The 6579-nt window shown below is 45.3% G+C and overlaps 1 long non-coding RNA gene across 1 annotated transcript; it reads left to right on the top strand.

The window, feature by feature from the left end:
* Nucleotides 1-322: 322 nt before the first annotated feature.
* LOC128322028 (uncharacterized) lies at nucleotides 323-1381 on the top strand. The gene is made up of 2 exons (XR_008305479.1): nucleotides 323-568; nucleotides 1222-1381. It is a non-coding gene; the product is annotated as an uncharacterized LOC128322028 (long non-coding RNA).
* The last annotated feature ends 5198 nt before the right edge of the window (nucleotides 1382-6579 follow it).

Here is a 6579-nt window from a genome sequence, read left to right as displayed (position 1 = left end):
TCACAAGTAAATTTGCATAGGACTGCATCTTATGGTGAAGGACCCACCAGGGCATTTCTTTATGAAGACATTTCACTTCAATGGCTAGACCAGGGCTGCACAACTTCAGCCCTTCAGCATTTTTTTGGACTTCAACTCCCACCATCCCAGCCACAGTGGCCAAAAGTCATGAATGATGGGAGTTGCAGTACAAAATCTGCAGGACTGAAGTTGTCCAGCCCTGGGCTAGACAGATCCATCACTGCAGGCATTCTTTTCAGAGGCATTATGATGTCATTGTGGACATCCCCTTCAAATGTAAGTACAGCATCTTGGCCAGTATTGTCCTTAGAAAGATCAGAGATGCATGTGAAAAGTTGTTCTTTTAGACATTTATATCCAAGTTCTAGACCAAAATTATGAACACTTGGTATAAGGCAGCTTCCTAAGTTCCTAACAACCTGAAGGCAGGAGTTCCAGAGTCTATCCATGTCATGCACGTACACCAGAGGTTTCAAGCCTTTCTTCTCTGATGCTTTTGGACTACGGCTCCAATCATCCACAGTCAGACATTCTTCCATTGTGGCAGGTGAATATGGGAGCTGTAACTGAACAACATCTGGGAACCCCTGATGTAGACAACTGGGTCACTGGACACTGGCCCATATGTGGTTTGAACAGAACCCTGTTTGGTTTTGACTCACCTGCATTTCTCCCTTTTTACATAAGAGTTCTGAATTTCACATAAAAGTTCTGTGTAGATCTATATTAGCTAGGTTTTTGGTGTCCTATCTAAAGGAAATCAATATTTTACAATTATGTTTACATGTCGTCAAACATGGGTTTCAGAAGCAATTGGGATTTGTCTAAAATTAGTTTAACTGTAGTCTTTTCTGCCAAAACAAAATGTACATGAACGCTAAGTATGGTAACAAGTTTTTCACAAAGCTGCACTGATATTTCAAGAACTTACACAATCATCAAAGCTAGATGAATGGAAAATGCTGCAGATCCGATATTTGTGCAGTTTTCTTCTCAAGGTCAAAGCATAAAATGTTCCTTGAAAAGTCTCTTCCTTTCTTTCACTAAATGAAGCATTTATGTAGTATAATTGCTCTTTATTACCAAAGCTGAATATGTTCACTGCTTTTAATCAGATAGAATTCATATCAATATAATTCAAGTTGAAAGCACTCTTAGCAATGAGTTTGTCCTTCTAATTCTTCTCTACTTTTCTTCCAGGGGCCCATAGAGAAATCTGCCACTCTTGGAAGATAAGGATATGATGAGAACTCTGAGTAATAGAACTAGCCTTCGTATGAAATAGCTACCGCTTCAATAATACGTGGTCTGAGTGCCCATGGGGAAAATCCCTTCTGCAGTAAAATGCTAATTACAGTTAGATCCTGTGGTCTGGTCTGGTGTGCAAGGAGTCTGGATGCCAATGTTCTAGAGAAAGACTTTATTTGGTGCAGGCAGCAGCATCATTTAGAGATGCTGTGTATTGTTGGGAATTCTCTCTGGTAGGAGAAACCCTTTTTCATTATAGCAGAGTGCACAGAGGCACAACACATCGGAATTTAGTTAGGCATGCGTGTATGCTGAGAGTAAAGTAACTTGGAGCCAGATCATAGTTTCAAATCAATATAAATGGCATTTATTAGAGAACTCCATTCTAGATAGGAAAGTGAGGAGCTAGGATCTCTAATCTATCTATCTAGCTGGATGCAGATGGATTCTGCATCTCTGCACACATGGTGCAGGGGAGAGGAGCTTGCATGTTGCAAGGTAGAAGGTAGGGAAGAGAAGGGAAGAGGAAGGAAGTGGCTGGAAGGAAGGAAGTGTCCCTGAGAGTAGCAATCTACATTCCAAAGGGATAGTGTCAGAGCAGTAGAGAAGGGATGACCAATGTCTTGACCCTCTAGCCCTCTGACTCACTAGTCTGTTGTCCTGTGTCATTGAGACAAGAGACAGCATATAGTCCTTCACTTCCAACATGTATGTCATAGTACAGGAGTCAGACCCCCTTCTGTCAGAGGAGTGGTTCAAGGCCACAGATGATGAGGAAGACTGGATGCAGGAATCATCTCTAGAAAGCCTTAGAATGCAGTAGCTTGTGAGGTGAAGGGGTACCCCACGAGCTACTGATGCCTCCATCTGCACAGCCTGAGGAAGTAGCTTCTTCCTCAGGCTGCGTTCTTTGCGTCTGTCTTCACTGCAGAGGATACTGACTGTATACCCAATTTAGAACTGAGCTTCGCGGGCTTGGAGGCTAAAGAACTCGGCCAATTTGAGGTGACAAGAGAGGATGTTCTAAAAAATAAAAATTAACAAATCTGTTGGAGATGGAGTTCCAGTGCATCAACCTTTTGCACCGACTATCCTAATGACCACTAGGGGCATAGGGAGTAGAGGTAGTTAGTGAAGATCTCCTTACCTGTCCCTGCTTGCCTCTACTCTATGACCCCCACCTTGACTCCTTAGGTATTTCGTTTGGTGAGTCAGTTCTGTTCTTTTCCTCTTAGAGAGCAGATGGAAACATCTCTGTCTCCCCATCTATTCATTGAGGCTATTTCCACAATCAGGAAAAATTGGCCTAGGGGAGCATAGCCTGATTTCTCCTGACCGTGAGAACCACCGGGCTCGCAGGCAAGCCCGGTGGCCTGCAGGTGGTTAACCCTCCAAAGTAACCCTCCCTTTAAACTGGGTTTGTGGAGCGAGCGCTCTGCAAACCCAGTTTTAAAAATCGTGAGTAGCTGTGGTGTGGCTTTGCGCCGCAGCTACTCACGAGTAGACCCCTGGCGGGAGGCTGAAAAGCAGCCTCCCGGCTCGGGGGTCTCCCCAATATGCCCTGCGCACTCGCGCAGGGCATACGGGAGCTTCCGGGGGCCACGTAGCCCCCTAACTCCCCAGCCCCTGCCGGCTCTTTCACGGAGCTGGCAGTCGTGTGGGTGACCGATCCAGCCGCCCAGGGCTCCCACCCTGCTTGTCTGTGGGGAGAGCGGGCTTAGCCCGCTCTCCCTGCTTACCTTTCCAAACCAGGTCTCACTGATCGTGAGACCTGGCTCATTATGTAGCTGATAGATAGGACTAGGTGTTTCCTATCTCAAATGTACTTCACCAATAAACCTATTTAGTTTAGATTGTGCAACAATCTCCATGTGTGGTGTTTAAATATCTGCAACCACTAAACTCAGCACTCTACTCTGTAACTGGAGTGGGCAGCTTCCTTTTTGGCACTTTGCTAAATAATCACAAACCCCAACAAAATTGCCAGGATCAGATGGCATCCTCCATGAGTTCTGATGGAACGCAAATGTGAAATTGCTGATCTCCTAGCAAAAATGCGTAACTTGTCCCTACAATCAGGCTATGTACCAGAAGATCGGAAAGTAGCTAATGTAACTCTCATTTTCAAAAAGAGATCCAGGGGGATCTGGAAAATTACAGTTCAGTTAGTTTAACTTCCGTGCTGGGTAAATTGATGGAAAGCATACTTAAGGACAAAATTGTAAAACACATACATGAATAGGCCTTGCTGAAGGAGAGCCAGCATGGCTTCAACTTCACATATATTCTGATGGGGTCTGAGCTCTCTGTGACTGACCAGGCAGGGGCGTAACTATAATAGGGCAAGGGGAGACAGTTGTCTGGGGGCCCACTGCCTGGGTGTGTGTGTGCAGAGGCAAGTCACATGACTGACTCCCCCAGCCGCGCACCCGCCCAGGCTTCCTTCAGTTGTCTTCATCCTCCAAGATGTGAGTGTTAAGACCTGGAGCTACCAGAACAGCATGGCTTTCTCTAGTAACATTAAATGACTTGCATCATCCACAATTTACAAAACCTTTAAAAAAATAATTTAGGATGAGTTTTTTGTTACCACTATTCAGCCTCATTTAAGATTTCTTTACTTCATGAGCTGAACCAGTGAGATGGGGGGCCCATTTTAAAATCTTGTCTCGGGGCCCACTCCAACCTTGCTATGCTCCTGTGACCAGGAGAGAGATCTTGGGGTCATGGTGGACAGCTCATTGAAAGTGTCAGCTCAGTGCAAGGCAGCTGTGAAACAGGCATATTCCATGCTACAGATTTTTAGCATGGAATTTAGGAAGGGGGTTGAAAACAAAAATGCTAATATTATAATGCCCTTATACAAATCTATGGTGTGGCCACATTGGAGTACTGCATGCAGTTCTGGTCACTGTATCTTAAGAAGGATATTGTAGAAGTTGAAAACGTGCAGAAGAGGGCAATCAAGATGATCAGGGGCCTGAAGCACCTTTCTTATGAGGCGAGGCTACAGCATCTGGGGCTTTTTAGTTTGGAAAAGAGGTTACTAGGGGGAGACATGGTAGAGGAGTATAACATTATTCATGGAGTAGAGAGAGTGGACAGAGAGAAATTTTTCTCCTTCTCTCTCAACTAGGGATGTGCATGAAGTGTTTCGTGCACATCTGGGGCAGCGGAGAGCGGGCACTTTAAAGGGAGGAAGGCAGGTCTTCCCTGCCCCTCCGTTACACCTTCACTGTCCCCCGCTGCCCCAGAGTGGCGCTGTTTATATTAAGTAGCTGGGCTCTCTGTTTGCATTTGCTTAGAAACAGGAAGTTCCATGTTCCTAGCAGGAAATGGTGTCTGAGCTTGCACGGACTCCATCTTGAGTCATCAGGTGAAATGTCCATGGTGCTGCTTCCTGCCTAAGCTCTTGCTAATACCTGGCCTCAGCCTGGGAGAGAAGGGGCAGGGGACTTTCAGTGCAGTGCTTCAGACCACATGAGTATTTCTCAGGAGCACCTACATTCCTAGTCAATACCTGTGGGTTTAACAGGCTGACTATTGATATGCACATCTGCAATCCTATGCCCAGTTACTTAATACCTGGAAGTCAGCTCTGTGGGACCCAGTAAGACTTACAGTTTGGACTGAACAGAGGCCCATGTATTGCTATTACAATTCCATTCGTTATCCCACCCTTCCTCTCTCAAGGTAACATGTACAATATTTATCCTTTATCCTCACAACAACCTGTGAGGTTAGCTAGTTGAGAGACAGTGACTAGACTACCCTGGCTGAGCAGGGATATGTACCTGGGTCCTCCCAGTTTAACTCCAGTAGTCAAACCACTACAGTATATTGGCTCTCCTACTAGAGGTACATACCAAAACACAAATCTCTTTGCTTCCCATTCCCGCCCAACCCCAATCAACTGTTTAGCTAGTGTTGATCATTGCTATAGGCATTATAAGGTATTTGAAAAGATACTTATTACAGTGGCTCACATACAGCACAGAAAAATGCAGGCAATTCAGCACTGTCTGTGCTTCTGAGTGTGTCTAAAGCACTACCCGCATTGTTGCGGAGCAGGGCTTTTCTGCTCTGACTTAAAAGTGCACAACTATATTTTTGTGACACCACCTCCATTATTTCAAATTAAGGTAGCATCATACAACTGTGGTTGATAAATTTTAAGTTAGAGTGGAAGAGCCCTGTTCCACAACAACATGAGTGGTGTTTTACACACATGCCCACACACACACACACACACACACCCCACCAGCATGGGTGGTGCTGATGGATTTTACTATGCGGTATATGGGCCACTCTTCCCCCCACCCCAATTGACTTTATCCAAGATTGGGCCCTTAAGAGTGGCTGGGAATCTTATCCTCTGCCACTGAGATCTCTTCGCCACCTCTCCACCCCCACTACTCTAATTCAGACCCATAGCCAGAGAGGGCTACAGTGGGCCTGCCCCCTCACCAATATTTTTCTGCCTCTCCCCATGTTTTTTGCAAATAATTTTTAAATAAAATTTTAAATAACTGAATGTTGCTTGAAAGTTGTCTTTAAAAGGCCGGATAAGCTGTCCCCCTACTTTTTTGTGCCCCCTTAAACTTTTAGCTGGCTGTGGGCCTGGTAACTCCCCTACTAGTAATCAGGCAAAACCCATTCGCTTCTGACTGAAAACATATACTTTATTCCCAGAATTTCACAACTTCCCTGCTGCATTCCACAAAGTCAAGCCAGGCCTTTCCTGGTAACAGCACGATGAGTTCTCCATCTTTCTTCTAATTTGAAAAGGCTGCTGTCTCATTAGGAAGAATCAGCAGAGTTTAAAAACTCAGCCTTTCTCCCGAGTAATGCTCCACCATGATGTTGCTTCCTTCTCCTGGCCATGATAGGCTGGCTGCTGGGGAGGAAGGGAGTTTGTAACCACCACTGCTACTTCTGCCTATTGAGGCAGCAGCAAGAAAAAAGGAAATCCCACCACACTGCCGCCAAGTAACCCCCCTCCTTTAATCCAAGTTTGCCACCAAGTAGACCCCTCCTTGGATCCAATTTGATCCGATTCAGGTTGCATCAGACATCCCTGTATTGGATCTGATTGGATTCAGCCCTATTGGGTAATTATTTTAATTGGACCCATTTGGATGAAAAATTGTTCAATAGGGCCCACATTGAATCAGGTCCAATTACTGGCCCAGTCAATTTTAAAACCTCAAACCTAACAGATACAAATGGGTGTTCCAAAAACATACCTCCCGTGTGATGAATGGAACCAGGGGCATGGCCACTGAACAAGGGGGATGAATGTGCCCAGAC

This window comes from Hemicordylus capensis, chromosome 4 (genome assembly GCF_027244095.1).
Source record: "Hemicordylus capensis ecotype Gifberg chromosome 4, rHemCap1.1.pri, whole genome shotgun sequence".
Lineage (NCBI taxonomy): Eukaryota > Metazoa > Chordata > Lepidosauria > Squamata > Cordylidae > Hemicordylus > Hemicordylus capensis.
The sequence above is the reverse complement of the archived record's forward strand: the minus strand, read 5'-3'. Positions and strand labels throughout refer to the sequence as shown.